We start from the raw sequence: 16,364 nt of genomic DNA on the forward strand, positions 1-16,364 counted from the left end.
GGGTTTTCACAGTGTATCAGTGTCCTGCCAGTATTGTATGGGGGTTTCACAGTGTATCAGAATCCTGCTAGGTGTGGATGGCGATTTCACATTGCATCAGGATCCTTCCAGATGTGTATGGGGGTGGCACAGTGTATCAGAATCCGGCCAGGAGTGTATGGGGTTTCAGAGTGTATCAGGATCCTGCCAGGTGTGTAAGGGTTTTCACAGTGGATCAGGATCCTTCCAGGAGTGTTTGGGTTTTCACATTGTATCAGGATCCTGCCAGAAGTGTATGGGGTTTCACAGTGGATCAGGATCCTGCCAGGTGTGTATGTGGTTTTCACAGTGTATCTGGATCCTGCCAGGTGTGTATGGGGTTTCACAGTCTATCAGGATCCTGCCAGGTGTGCATGGGGGTTTCACAGCGGATCAGCATCCTGCCAGTTGTGTATGGGCTTTTCACAGTGTATCAGGATCCTGACAGGTGTGTATGGGGTTTTCACAGTGTATCGGGTTCCTGCCAGGTGTGTATGGGGTTTCACAGTGGATCATGATCCTGCCAGGAGTGCATTTGGTTTTCACAGTGTATCAGGATCCTGCCAGGTGTGTATGGCGTTATAACAGTGTAACAGGATCCTGCCAGGTGTGTGTGGGGTTTTCACAGTGTATCAGGGCCCTGCCAGGTGTGTATGGTGATTTCACAGTGGATCATGATCCTGCCAGGAGTGCATGTGGTTTTCACAGTGTATCAGGATCCTGCCAGGTGTGTATGGCGTTTCACTGTGGATCAGGACCCTGCCTGGAGTGCATGGGGTTTTCACAGTGTATCAGGATCCTGCCAGGTGTGTATGGGGTTTCACAGTGTATCAGGACACAGACAGGTGTGTACGGGGTTTTCACAGTGTATCAGGGTCCTGCCAGGTGTGTATGGGGTTCCACAGTGTATCAGGATCCTGCCAGATTTGTATGGGGTTTTCACAGAGTCTCAGTGTCCTGCCAGGTGTGTATGGGCTTTTCACACTGTAACAGGATCCTGCCAGGTGTGTATGGGGTTTTCACAGTGTATCAGGGTCCTGCCAGTATTGTTTGGGGTTTTCACAGTGTCTCAGGATCCTGCCAGGTGTGAATTGGGTTTTTAGAGTCTATCAGGATCCTTCCAGGTGTGTATAGGCTTTACACAGTGTATCAGGGACCCGCCAGGTGTGTATGGGGTTTTCCCAGTGTATCAGGATCCTGCCAGGTGTGTATGGGGTTTCACAGTGTATCAGGATCCTGCCAGGTGTGCATGGGGGTTTCACAGTGGTTCGGGATCCTGCCAGTTGTGTTTGGGGTTTCCACAGTGTATCAGGATCCTGACAGGTGTGTATGGGGTTTTTACAGTGTATCGGTTTCCTGAAGGTGTGTATGGGGTTTCACAGTGGATCATGATCCTGCCAGGAGTGCATGTGGTTTTCAAAGTGTATCAGTATCCTGCCTGGTGTGTATGGGGTTATAACAGTGTAACAGGATCCTGCCAGGTGTGTATGGGGTTTTCACAGAGTATCCGGGCCCTGCCAGGTGTGCATGGTGATTTCACAGTGCATCAGGATCCTGCCAGGTGTGTATGGGATTTCACAGTGTATCAGGGTTCTGCCAGGTGTGTCTGGGGTTTCACAGTGGATCATGATCCTGCCAGGAGTGCATGTGGTTTTCACAGTGTATCAGGAACCTGCCAGGTGTGTATGGCGTTTCACAGTGGTCAGGATCCTGCCTGGAGTGCATGGGGTTTTCACAGTGTATCAGGATCCTGCCAGGTGTGTGTGGGGTTTCACAGTGTATCAGGAAACAGACAGGTGTGTACGGGGTTTTCTTGGTGTATCAGGGTCCTGCCAGTTGTGTGTGGGGTTCCACAGTGTAACAGGATCCTGCCAGGTGTGTATGGGGTTTTCACAGCGTATCAGTGTCCTGCCAGGTGTGTATGGGGTTTTCACAGTGTATCAGGATCCTGCCAGTTGTGTATGAGGGTTTCACGGTGCATCAGGATCCTGCCAGGTGTGTATGGGGATTTCACAGTGTATCAGGGTCCTGCCAGGTGTGTATGGGTTTTTCACACTGCAACAGGATCCTTCCAGGTGTGAATGGGGTTTTCACAGTATATCAGGGTCCTGCCAGTTGTGCATGGGGGTTTCACAGTGTATCAGGATCCTGCCAGGTGTGAATGGGGTTTTCACAGTATATCAGGGTCCTGCCAGTTGTGCATGGGGGTTTTCACAGTTTATCAGGGTCCTGCCAGTATTGTATGGGGTTTTCAGAGTGTATCAGGATCCTGCCAGGTGTGAATTGGGTTTTTAGAGGGTATCAGGATCCTGCCAGGAGGGTATGGGGTTTTCCCAGTGTATCAGGATCCTGCCAGGTGTGTATGGGGTTTTCACAGTGTATCAGGTTCCTGCCAGGTGTGTATGGGGTTTTCACAAGTGTATCAGGATCCTGCCAGGTGTGTATGGGGTTTTCACAGTGTATCAGTGTCCTGCCAGGTGTGTATGGTGTTTTCACACTGTATCGGGATCCTGCCAGGTGTGCATGCGGTTTCACAGTGTATCAGGGTCCTGCCAGGTGTGTATGGGTTTTTCAAAGTGTATCAGTATCCTGCCAGGTGTGTATGGGGTTTTCACAGTGTATCAGTGTCCTGCCAGGTGTGTATGGTGTTTTCACAGTGTATCAGGATCCTGCCTGGTGTGTATGCGGTTTCACTGTGTATCAGGGTCCTTCCAGGTGTGTATGGGGTTTTCACAGTGTATCAGGATCATGCCAGGTGTGTCGGGGGATTCACAGTGTGTTAGGGTCCTGCCAGGTGTGCATGGGTTTTTTCACAGTGTATCAGGATCCAGCCAGGTGTGTATGGGGTTTCACAGTGTATCAGGAACCTGCCAGGTGTGTATGGGGTTTTCACAGTGTATCAGGAACCTGCCAGGTGTGTACGGGGATTCACAGTGTATCAGAGTCCTGCCAGGTGTGTATGGGGTTTTCACACTGTATCATGATCCTGCCAGGTGTGTATGGGGTTTCACAGTGGATCAGGATCCTGCCAGGTGCATGTGGGGTTTTCACAGTGTATCAGGGTCCTGCCAGGTGTACATGGGGGTTTCACAGTGGATCAGTATCCTGCCAGTTGTGTATGGGGTTTTCACAGTGTATCAGGAACCTGACAGGTGTGTATGGGGTTTTCACAGTGTATCGGGTTCCTGCCACGTGTGTGTATGGGGTTTCACAGTGGATCATGATCCTGCCAGGAGTGCATGTGGTTTTCACAGTGAATCAGGATCCTGCCTGGTGTGTATGGGGTTATAACAGTGTAACATGATCCTGCCAGGTGTGTATGAGGTTTTCACAGTGTATCCGGGCCCTGCCAGGTGTGTATGGTGATTTCACAGTGCATCAGGATCCTGCCAGGTGTGTATGGGGTTTCACAGTGTATCAGGGTCCTGCCAGGTGTGTATGGGGTTTCACAGTGGATCATGATCCTGCCAGGAGTGCATGTGGTTTTCACAGTGTATCAGGATCCTGCCAGGTGTGTATGGCGTTTCACAGTGGTCAGGTTCCTGACTGGAGTGCATGGGGGTTTCACAGTGTATCAGGATCCTGCCAGGTGTGTATGGGGTTTCACAGTGTATCAGGAAACATACAGGTGTGTACGGGGTTTTCACAGTGTATCAGGGTCCTGCCAGGTGTGTGTGGGGTTCCACAGTGTAACAGGATCCTGCCAGGTGTGTATGGGGATTTCACAGCGTATCAGTGTCCTGCCAGGTGTGTATGGGGTTTTCACAGTGTATCAGGATCCTGCCAGTTGTGTATGAGGGTTTCACGGTGCATCAGGATCCTGCCAGGTGTGTATGGGGATTTCACAGTGTATCAGGGTCCTGCCAGGTGTGCATGGGTTTTTCACACTGCAACAGGATCCTTCCAGGTGTGAATGGGGTTTTCACAGTATATCAGGGTCCTGCCAGTTGTGCATTGGGTTTTCACAGTGTATCAGGATCCTGCCAGGTGTGTCTGGGGTTTTCACAGTGTATCAGTGTCCTGCCAGTATTGTATGGGGTTTTCACAGTGTATCAGAATCCTGCCAGGTGTGAATTGGGTTTTTAGAGTGTACCAGGATCCTGCCAGGCGTGTTTGGGGTTTTCCCAGTGTATCAGGATCCTGACAGCTGTTTATGGGGTTTTCACAGTGTATCAGGGTCCCGCCAGCTGTTTATGGGGTTTTCCCAGTGTATCAGGATCCTGCCAGGTGTGTATGGGGTTTTCACAGTGTATCAGGTTCCTGCCAGGTGTGTATGGGGTTTTCACAAGTGTGTCAGGATCCTGCCAGGTGTGTATGGGGTTTTAACAGTGTATCAGTGTCCTGCCAGGTGTGTATGGTGTTTTCACAGTGTATCGGGATCCTGCCAGGTGTGTATGGGGTTTCACAGTGTATCAGGGTCCTGCCAGGTGTGTATGGGGTTTCACAGTGGATCATGATCCTGCCAGGAGTGCATGTGGTTTTCACAGTGTATCAGGATCCTGCCAGGTGTGTATGGCGTTTCACAGTGGTCAGGTTCCTGACTGGAGTGCATGGGGGTTTCACAGTGTATCAGGATCCTGCCAGGTGTGTATGGGGTTTCACAGTGTATCAGGAAACATACAGGTGTGTACGGGGTTTTCACAGTGTATCAGGGTCCTGCCAGGTGTGTGTGGGGTTCCACAGTGTAACAGGATCCTGCCAGGTGTGTATGGGGATTTTACAGCGTATCAGTGTCCTGCCAGGTGTGTATGGGGTTTTCACAGTGTATCAGGATCCTGCCAGTTGTGTATGAGGGTTTCACGGTGCATCAGGATCCTGCCAGGTGTGTATGGGGATTTCACAGTGTATCAGGGTCCTGCCAGGTGTGCATGGGTTTTTCACACTGCAACAGGATCCTTCCAGGTGTGAATGGGGTTTTCACAGTATATCAGGGTCCTTCCAGTTGTGCATTGGGTTTTCACAGTGTATCAGGATCCTGCCAGGTGTGTCTGGGGTTTTCACAGTGTATCAGTGTCCTGCCAGTATTGTATGGGGTTTTCACAGTGTATCAGAATCCTGCCAGGTGTGAATTGGGTTTTTAGAGTGTACCAGGATCCTGCCAGGCGTGTTTGGGGTTTTCCCAGTGTATCAGGATCCTGCCAGCTGTTTATGGGGTTTTCACAGTGTATCAGGGTCCCGCCAGCTGTTTATGGGGTTTTCCCAGTGTATCAGGATCCTGCCAGGTGTGTATGGGGTTTTCACAGTGTATCAGGTTCCTGCCAGGTGTGTATGGGGTTTTCACAAGTGTGTCAGGATCCTGCCAGGTGTGTATGGGGTTTTAACAGTGTATCAGTGTCCTGCCAGGTGTGTATGGTGTTTTCACAGTGTATCGGGATCCTGCCAGGTGTGTATGGGGTTTCACAGTGTATCAGGGTCGTGCCAGGTGTGTATGGGTTTTTCAAAGTGTATAAGGATCCTGCCAGGTGTGTATGGGGTTTTCACAGTGTATCAGTGTCCTGCCAGGTGTGTATGGTGTTTTCACAGTGTATCGGGATCCTGCCTGGTGTGTATGCGGTTTCACTGTGTATCAGGGTCCTTCCAGGTGTGTATGGGGTTTTCACAGTGTATCAGGATCATGCCAGGTGTGTACGCGGATTCACAGTGTATCAGGGTCCTGCCAGGTGTGCATGGGGTTTTTCACAGTGTATCAGGATCCTGCCAGGTGTGTATGGGGTTTCACAGTGTATCAGGGACCTGCCAGGTGTGTATGGGGTTTTCACAGTCTATCAGGGACCAGCCAGGTGTCTACGGGGATTCACAGTGTATCAGATCCTGCCAGGTGTTTATGGGGTTTTCACAGTGTATCAGGATCCTGCCAGGTGTGTATGGGGTTTCACAGTGTATCAAGATCCTGCCAGGTGTGTATGGGGGTTTCACAGTGGATCAGGATCCTGCCAGGTGCATATGGGGTTTTCACAGTGTATCAGGGTCCTGCCAGGTGTGTGGGGTTTTCTCAGTGCATCAGGATTCTGCCAGATGTGTCTGGGGTTTCACAGTGTATCAGGATCCTGCCAGGTGTGTATGGGGTTTCACAGTGTATCAGGATCCTGCCAGATGTGTGGTGGGGGTTTCACAGTGGATCAGGATCCTGCCAGTTGTGTATGGGGTTTTCACAGCGTATCAGGATCTGCCAGGTGTGTATGGGGTTTTACAGTGGATCAGGATACTGCCAGGAGTGTATGGGGTTTCACAGTCTAACAGGATCCTGCCAGGAGTGTATGGGGTTTTCACAGTGTATCAGTGTCCTGCCAGATATGTACGGGGTTTCAACAGTGTATCAGGTTCCTGCCAGGAGTGTATGGGGTTTACACAGTGTATCAGGATCATGCCAGTTGTGTACGGGGATTTCCAATGTATCAGGGTCCTGCCAGGAGTGCATGGGGTTTTCACAGTGTATCAGTATCCTGCCAGGTGTGTATGGGGTTTCACAGTGTATCAGGGACCTGCCAGGTGTGTATGGCGTTTTCACAGTGTATCAGGAACCTGCCAGGTGTGTCCGGGGATTCACAGTGTATCAGAGTCCTGCCAGGTGTGTATGGGGTTTTCACAGTGTATCAGTGTCCTGCCAGGTGTGTATGGGGTTTCACAGTGTATCAAGATCCTGCCAGGTGTGTATGGGGGTTTCACAGTGGATCAGGACCCTGCCAGGTGCATATGGGGTTTTCACAGTGTATCAGGGTCCTGCCAGGTGTGTTTGGGGTTTTCACAGTGCATCAGGATCCTGCCAGATGTGTCTGGGGTTTCACAGTGTATCAGGATCCTACCAGTTGTGTATGGGGTTTCACAGTGTATCAGGATCCTGCCAGGTGTGTATGGGGTTTCACAGTGGATCAGGAAAATGCCAGGTGTGTATGGGGTTTCACATTGTATCAGGATCCTGCCAGGTGTGTATGGGGTTTCACAGTGGATCAGGATACTGCCAGGTGTGTATGGGGTTTCACAGTGTATCATTGTCCTGCCAGGTGTGTATGGGGTTTTCACAGTGTATCAGGTTCCTGCCAGGAGCGTATGGGGTTTTCACAGTGTATCAGGATCCTGCCAGGTGTGTATGGGGTTTTGACAGTGTATCAGGATCCTGCCAGGTGTGTATGGGTTTTTCACACTGTAACAGGATCCTGCCAGGTGTGAATGGGGTTTTCACAGTGTATCAGTGTCCTGCCAGGTGTGCATGGGGTTTTCACAGTGTATCAGGATCCTGCCAGGTGTGCATGGGGTTTTCACAGTGTATCAGAGTCCTGCCAGTATTGTATGGGGTTTTCACAGTTTATCAGGATCCTGCCAGGTGTGAATTGGGTTTTCAGAGTGTATCAGGATCCTGCTGTGTGTGTGGGCTTTACACAGTGTATCAAGGTCCCGCCAGGTGTTTATGGGGTTTTCGAAGTGTATCAGGATCCTGCCAGGTGTGTATGGGGTTTCCACAAGTGTATCAGGATCCTGCCAGGTCTGTATGGGGTTTTCGCATTGTATCAGGATCCTTACAGGTGTGTATGGGCTTTTCACAGTGTATCAGGATCATGCCAGTTGTGTACGGGGATTTCCAGTGTATCAGGGTCCTGCCAGGAGTGCATGGGGATTTCACAGTGTATCAGTATCCTGCCAGGTGTGCATGGGGTTTCACAGTGTATCAGGGACCTGCCAGGTGTGTATGGGGTTTTCACAGTGTATCAGGAACCTGCCAGGTGTGTACGGGGATTCACAGTGTATCAGAGTCCTGCCAGGGGTGTATGGGGTGTTCACAGTGTATCAGGCTCCTGCCAGGTGTTTATGGGGTTTCACAGTGTATCAAGATCCTGCCAGGTGTGTATGGGGGTTTCACAGTGGATCAGGATCCTGCCAGGTGCATATGGGGTTTTCACAGTGTATCAGGGTCCTGCCAGGTGTGTTTGGGGTTTTCACAGTACATCAGGATCCTGCCAGATGTGTCTGGGTTTTCACAGTGTATCAGGATCCTGCCAGTTGTGTATGGGGTTTCACAGTGTATCAGGATCCTGCCAGGTGTGTATGGGGTTTCACAGTGGATGAGGAAACTGCCAGGTGTGTATGGGGTTTCACAGTGTATCAGGATCCTGCCAGGTGTGTATGGGGTTTCACAGTGGATCAGGATACTGCCAGGTTTGTATGGGGTTTCACAGTGTATCAGTGTCCTGCCAGGTGTGTATGGGGTTTTCACAGTGTATCAGGTTCCTGCCAGGAGGGTATTGGGTTTTCACAGTGTATCAGGGTCCTGCCAGGTGTGTATGGGGTTTTCACAGTTTATCAGCGTCCATCCAGGAGTGTATGACGTTTTCACAGTGCATCAGGATCCTGCCAGGTGTGCATGGGGGTTTCACAGTATATCAGTGTCCTGGCAGGTGTGTGTGGTATTTTCACGGTGTATCGGCATCCTGCCAGGTGTGTATGGGGTTTCACAGTGTATCAGGGTCCTGCCAGGTGTGTATGGGGTTTTTACAGTGTATCAGAGTCCTGCCAGGTGTGTATTGGGTTTTCACAGTGTATCAAGATCCTGCCAGGTGTGTTTGGTGTTTTCACAGTGTATCGGGATCCTGCCTGGTTTGTATGCGGTTTCACATTGTATCAGGATCCTTACAGGTGTGTATGGGGTTTTCACAGTGTATCAGGATCATGCCAGTTGTGTACGGGGATTTCCAGTGTATCAGGGTCCTGCCAGGAGTGCATGGGGTTTTCACAGTGTATCAGTATCCTGCCAGGTGTGTATGGGGTTTCACAGTGTATCAGGGACCTGCCAGGTGTGTATGAGGTTTTCACAGTGTATCAGGAACCTGCCAGGTGTGTACGGGGATTCACAGTGTATCAGAGTCCTGCCAGGTGTGTATGGGGTTTTCACAGTGTATCAGGCTCCTGCCAGGTGTGTATGGGGTTTCACAGTGTATCAAGTTCCTGCCAGGTGTGTATGGGGGTTTCACAGTGGATCAGGATCCTGCCAGGTGCATATGGGGTTTTCACAGTGTATCAGGGTCCTGCCAGGTGTGTTTGGGGTTTTCACAGTGCATCAGGATCCTGCCAGATGTGTCTGGGGTTTCACAGTGTATCAGGATCCTGCCAGTTGTGTATGGGGTTTCACAGTGTGTCAGGATCCTGCCAGGTGAGTATGGGGTTTCACAGTGGATCAGGAAACTGCCAGGTGTGTATGGGGTTTCACAGTGTATCAGGATCCTGCCAGGTGTGTATGGGGTTTCACAGTGGATCAGGATACTGCCAGGTGTGTATGGGGTTTCACAGTGTTTCAGTGTCCTGCCAGGTGTGTATGGGGTTTTCACAGTGTATTAGGTTCCTACCAGGAGGGTATGGGGTTTTCACAGTGTATCAGGGTCCTGCCAGGTGTGTATGGCGTTTTCACAGTGCATCAGGATCCTGCCAGGTGTGCATGGGGGTTTCACAGTGTATCAGGGTCCTGGCAGGTGTGTATGGTGTTTTCACAGTGTATCGGCATCCTGCCAGGTGTGTATGGGGTTTCACAGTGTCTCAGGATACTGCCAGGTGATTATTGGGTTTTCACAGTGTATCAGGCTCCTGCCAGGTGTGGACGGGGATTCACAGTGTATCAGGGTCCTGCCAGGTGTGTGTGGGGTTTTGACAGTGTGTCAGGATCCTGCCAGGTGTGTATGGGTTTTCACAGTATATCAGGATCCTGCCAGCTGTGTTTGGGTTTTCAGAGATTATCAGGATCCTGCCTGGTGTGTATGGGGGTTTCACAGTTTATCAGCATCCTGCCAGGTGTGTATGGGGTTTTAACATTGCATCAGGATCCTTCCAGATGTGTATGGGGGTTGCACAGTGTATCAGAATCCTGCCATGTGTGTATGGGGTTTTCAGAGTGTATCAGGATCCTGCCAGGTGTGTATGGGGTTTTCACAGTGTATCTGGATCCTGCCAGGTATGTATGGGAATTTCACATTGCATCAGGATCCTTCCAGATGTGTTTGGGGGTTGCACAGTGTATCAGAATCCTGCCAGGAGTGTATGGGGTTTCAGAATGTATCAGGATCCTGCTAGTTGTGTATGGGGTTTTCAATGTGTATCAGGATCCTGCCAGGTGTGTATGGGGATTTCACATTGCATCAGGATCGTTCCAGATGTGTATGGGGGTTGCACAGTGTATCAGAATCCGGACAGGAGTGTATGGGGTTTCAGAGTGTATCAGGATCCTGCCAGGTGTGTATGGGGTTTTCACAGTGGATCAGGATCCTTCCAGGAGTGTTTGGTGGTTGCACAGTGTATCAGAATCCTGCCAGGAGTGTATGGGGTTTCAGATTGTATCAGGATCCTGCGAGCTGTGTATGGGGTTTTCACGGTGCATCAGGATCCTGCCAGGTGTGTATGGGGATTTCACACTGCATCAGGATCCTTCCAGATGTGTATGGGGGTTGCACAGTGTATCAGAATCCGGCCAGGAGTTTATGGGGTTTCAGAGTGTATCAGGATCCTGCCAGGTGTGTATGGGGTTTTCACAGTGGATCAGGATCCTTCCAGGAGTGTTTGGGTTTTCACAGTGTATCAGGATCCTGCCAGATGTGTATGGGGTTTCACAGTGGATCAGGATCCTGCCAGGTGTGTATGTGGTTTTCACAGTGTATCAGGATCCTGCCAGGTATGTATGGGGTTTCACAGTCTATCAGGATCCTGCCAGGTGTGCATGGGGGTTTCACAGCGGATCAGGATCCTGCCAGTTGTGTATGGGGTTTTCACAGTGTATCAGGATCCTGACAGGTGTGTATGGGGTTTTCACAGTGTATCGGGTTCCTGCCAGGTGTGATTGGGTTTCACAGTGGATCATGATCCTGCCAGGAGTGCATGTGGTTTTCACAGTGTATCAGGATCCTGCCAGGTGTGTATGGCGTTAGAACAGTGTAACAGGTTCCTGCCAGGTGTGTTTGGGGTTTTCACAGTGTATCAGGGCCCTGCCAGTTGTGTATGGTGATTTCACAGTGCATCAGGGTCCTGCCAGGTGTGTATGGGGTTTCACAGTGGATCATGATTCTGCCAGGAGTGCATGTGGTTTTCACAGTGTATCAGGATCCTGCCAGGTGTGTATGGCGTTTCACAGTGGATCAGGATCCTGCCTGGACTGCATGGGGCTTTCACAGTGTATCAGGATCCTGCCAGGTGTGTATGGGGTTTCACAGTGTATCAGGACACAGACAGGTGTGTACGGGGTTTTCACAGTGTATCAGGGTCCTGCCAGGTGTGTATGGGGTTCCACAGTGTATCAGGATGCTGCCAGATGTGTATTGGGTTTTCACAGCGTATCAGGGTCCTGCCAGGTGTGTATGGGGTTTTCACAGTGTATCAGGATTCTACCAGGTGTGTATGAGGGTTTCACAGTGCATCAGGATCCTGTCAGGTGTGTATGGGGATTTCGCAGTGTATCAGGGTCCTGACAGGTGTGTGTGGGCTTTTCATACTGTAACAGTAACCTGCCAGGTGTGAATGGGGTTTTCACAGTGTATCAGGATCCTGCCAGTATTGTATGGGGTTTTCACAGTGTATCAGGATCCTGCCAGGTGTGAATTGGGTTTTTAGTGTGTATCAGGATCCTGCCAGGTGTGTATAGGCTTTACACAGTGTTTCAGGCTCCCGCCAGGTGTTTATGGGGTTTTCCCAGTGTATCAGGATCCTGCCAGGTGTGTACGGGGTTTCACAGTGTATCAGGATCCTGCCAGGTGTGCATGGGGGTTTCACAGTGGATCAGGATCCTGCCAGTTGTGTATGGGGTTTTCACATTGTATCAGGATCCAGACAGGTATGTATGGGGTTTCACAGTGGATCATGATCCTGCCAGGAGTGCATGTGGTTTTCACAGTGTATCAGGATCCTGCCTGGTGTGTACGCGGTTATAACAGTGTAACAGGATACTGCCAGGTGTGTCTGGGGTTTTCACAGTGTATCCGGGCCCTGCCAGGTGTGTATGGTGATTTCACAGTGCATCAGGATCCTGCCAGGTGTGTATGGGGTTTCACAGTGTTTCAGGGTCCTGCCAGGTGTGTATGGGGTTTCACAGTGGATCATGATCCTGCCAGGAGTGCATGTGGTTTTCACAGTGTAACAGGATCCTGCCAGGTGTGTATGGGGTTATAACAGTGTAACAGGATCCTGCCAGGTGTGTATGGGGATTTCACAGAGTATCAGGGCCCTGCCAGGTGTGTATGGTGATTTCACAGTGGATCATGATCCTGCCAGGAGTGCATGTGGTTTTCACAGTATATCAGAATCCTGCCAGGTGTGAATTGGGTTCTTAGAGTGTATCAGGATCCTGCCAGGAGTGCATGGGGTTTTCACAGTGTATCAGGATCCTGCCAGGTGTGTATGGGGTTTCACAGTGTATCAGGACACAGACAGGTGTGTACGGGGTTTTCACAGTGTATCAGGGTCCTGCCAGGTGTGTATGGGGTTCCACAGTGTATCAGGATCCTGCCAGATTTGTATGGGGTTTTCAGAGCGTATCAGGATTCTACCAGGTGTGTATGAGGGTTTCACAGTGCATCAGGATCCTGCCAGGTGTGTACGGGGATTTCGCAGATTATCAGTGTCCTGCCAGGTGTGTATGGGCGTATCACACTGTAACAGGATCCTGCCAGGTGTGTATGGGGTTTTCACAGTGTATCAGAGTCCTGCCAGATGTGTATGGGGTTTTCACAGTGTATCAGGATCCTGCCAGGTGTGTATGGGTTTTCACAGTGTATCAAGATCCTGCCAGGTGTGTATGGGGGTTTCACAGTGGATCAGGATCCTGCCAGGTGTGTATGGGGGTTTCACAGTGGATCAGGATCCTGCCAGGTGTCCATGGGGTTTTCACAGTGTATCAGGATCCTGCCAGGTGAGTATGGTGATTTCACAGTGCATCAGGATCCTGCCAGGTGTGTATGGGGTTTTCACAGTGTATCAGGTTCCTGCCAGGTGTGTATGTGGTTTTCACAAGTGTATCAGGATCCTGCCAGGTGTGTATGGGGTTTTAACTGTGTATCAGTGTCCTGCCAGGTGTGTATGGTGTTTTCACAGTGTATCGGGATCCTGCCAGGTGTGTATTGGGTTTCACAGTGTAGCAGGGTCGTGCCAGGTGTGTATGGGTTTTTCAAAGTGTATCAGGATCCTGCCAGGTGTGTATGGGGTTTTCACAGTGTATCAGGGTCCTGCCAGGTGTGTATGGTGTTTTCACAGTGTATCGGGATCCTGCCTGGTGTGTATGCGGTTTCACTGTGTATCAAGATCCTGCCAGGTGTGTATGGGGGTTTCACAGTGGATCAGGATCCTGCCAGGTGCATATGGGGTTTTCACAGTGTATCAGGCTCCTGCCAGGTGTGTATGGGGTTTCCACAGTGCATCAGGGTCCTGCCAGATGTGTCTGGGTTTTCACAGTGTATCAGGATCCTGCCAGGTGTGTATGGGGTTTCACAGTGTATCAGGATCCTGCCAGATGTGTGGTGGGGGTTTCACAGTGGATCAGGATCCTGCCAGTTGTGTATGGGGTTTTCAAAGCGTATCAGGATCTGCCAGGTGTGTATGGGGTTTCACAGTGGATCAGGATACTGCCAGGAGTGTATGGGGTTTCACAGTCCATCAGGATCCTGCCAGGAGTGTATGGGGTTTTCACAGTGTATCAGTGTCCTGCCAGCTATGTACGGGGTTTTAACAGTGTATCAGGTTCCTGCCAGGAGTGTATGGGGTTTACACAGTGTATCAGGGTCCTGTCAGGTGTGTATGGGTTTTTCACAGTTTATCAGCGTCCTGCCAGGTGTGTATGGCGTTGTCACAGTGGATCAGGATCCTGCCTGGTGTGCATGGGGGTTTCACAGTGCATCAGGATCCTGCCAGGTGTTTATGGGGTTTCACAGTGTATCAGGATCCTGCCAGGTGTGTATGGGGTTTCACAGTGTATGAGGATCCTGCCAGGTGTGTATGGGATTTCACAGTGCATCAGGAACTTGCCAGGTGTGCATGGGGTTTTCACAGTGTATCAGGCTCCTGACGGGTGTGTATGGGGGTTTCACAGTGTATCAGGATTCTGCCAGGTGTGTATGGGGTTTCACAGTGTATCAGGATCCTACCGTGTGTGTGAAAGTTTCACAGTGCATCAGGATCCTGCCAGGTGTGTATGGGAATTTCACAGTGTATCAGGGTCCTGCCAGGTGTGTATGGGTTTTTCACACAGTAACAGGATCCTGCCAGGTATGAATGGGGTTTTCACTGTTTATCAGGATCCTGCCAGTTGTGTATGAGGGTTTCATGGTGCATCAGGATTCTGCCAGGTGTGTATGGGGATTTCACAGTGTATCAGGGTCCTGCCAGGTGTGTAAGGGTTTTTCACACTGCAACAGGATCCTTCCAGGTGTGAATGGGGTTTTCACAGTATATCAGTGTCCTGCCAGGTGTGCATGGGGTTTTCACAGTGTATCAGTATCCTGCCAGGTGTGTCAGGGGTTTTCACAGTGTGTCAGTGTCCTGCCAGTATTGTATGGGGTTTTCACATTGTATCAGAATCCTGCCAGGTGTGAATTGGGTTTTAGAGTGTATCAGGATCCTGCCAGGCGTGTTTTGGGTTTTCCCAGTTTATCAGAATCCTGCCAGGTGCTTATGGGGTTTTCACAGTGTATCAGGGTCCCGCCAGGTGTTTATGAGGTTTTCCCAGTGTATCAGGATCCTGCCAGGTGTGTATGGGGTTTTCACAGTGTATCAGGTTCCTGCCATGTGTGTATGGGGTTTTCACAAGTGTATCAGGATCCTGCCAGGTGTGTATGGGGTTTTAACAGTGTATCAGTGTCCTGCCAGGTGTGTATGGTGTTTTCTCAGTGTATCGGGATCCTGCCAGGTGTGTATGGGGTTTCACAGTGTATCAGGGTCGTGCCAGGTGTGTATGGGGTTTTCACTGTGTATCAGGAACCTGCCAGGTGTGTACGGGGATTCACAGTGTATCAGAGTCCTGCCAGGTGTGTATGGGGTTTCACAGTGTATCAGGATCCTGCCTGATGTGTGGTGGGGGTTTCACAGTGGATCAGGATCCTGCCAGTTGTGTATGGGGTTTTCACAGCGTATCAGGATCTGCCAGGTGTGTATGGGGATTCACAGTGGATCAGGATACTGCCAGGAGTGTATGGGGTTTCACAGTCTATCAGGATCCTGCCAGGAGTGTATGGGGTTTTCACAGTGTATCAGTGCCCTGCCAGCTAAGTACGGGGTTTTAATAGTGTATCAGGTTCCTGCCAGGTGTGTATGGGGTTTACACAGTGTATCAGTGTCCTGTCAGGTGTGTATGGGTTTTTCACAGTTTATCAGCGTCCTTCCAGATGTGTATGGCGTTTTCACAGTGGATCAGGATCCTGCCTGGTGTGCATGGGGGCTTCACAGTGTATCAGGATCCTGCCAGGTGTTTATGGGGTTTCACAGTGTATCAGGATCCTGCCAGGTGTGTATGGGGTTTCACAGTGTATGAGGATCCTGCCAGGTGTGTATGGGGTTTCACAGTGTATCAGGATCCTGCCAGATGTGAATGGGGTTTCACTGTGTATCAGGATCCTGACAGGTGTGTTTGGGGTTTTCACAGTGTATCAGGCTCCTGACGGGTGTGTATGGGGGTTTCACAGTGTATCAGGATCCTGCCAGGTGTGTATGGGGTTTCACAGTGTATCAGGATCCTACCGTGTGTGTGAGGGTTTCACAGCGCATCAGGATCCTGCCAGGTGTGTATGGGGATTTCACAGTGTATCAGGGTCCTGCCAGGTGTGTATGGGTTTTTCACACAGTAACAGGATCCTGCCAGGTATGAATGGGGTTTTCACAGTGTATCAGGATCCTGCCAGTTGTGTATGAGGGTTTCATGGTGCATCAGGATCCTGCCAGGTGTGTATGGGGATTTCACAGTGTATCAGGGTCCTGCCAGGTGTGTATGGGTTTTCACACTGCAACAGGATCCTTCCAGGTGTGAATGGGGTTTTCACAGTATATCAGGGTCCTGCCAGGTGTGCATGGGGTTTTCACAGTTTATCAGGATCCTGCCAGGTGTGTCTGGGGTCTTCACAGTGTATCAGTGTCCTGCCAGTATTGTATGGGGTTTTCACAGTGTATCAGAATATGCCAGGTGTGACTTGGGTTTTTAGAGTGTATCAGGATCCTGCCAGGCGTGTTTGGGGTTTTCCCAGTGTATCAGGATCCTGCCAGGTGTTTATGGGGTTTTCACAGTGTATCAGGGTCCCGCCAGGTTTTTTACGGGGTTTTCCCAGTGTATCAGGATCCTGCCAGGTGTGTATGGGGTTTTCACAGTGTATCAGGTTCCTGCCATGTGTGTATGGGGTTTT

The sequence above is a fragment of the Heterodontus francisci genome, unplaced genomic scaffold (assembly GCF_036365525.1).
Source record: "Heterodontus francisci isolate sHetFra1 unplaced genomic scaffold, sHetFra1.hap1 HAP1_SCAFFOLD_54, whole genome shotgun sequence".
In the NCBI taxonomy this organism is placed as follows: Eukaryota; Metazoa; Chordata; class Chondrichthyes; order Heterodontiformes; family Heterodontidae; genus Heterodontus; species Heterodontus francisci.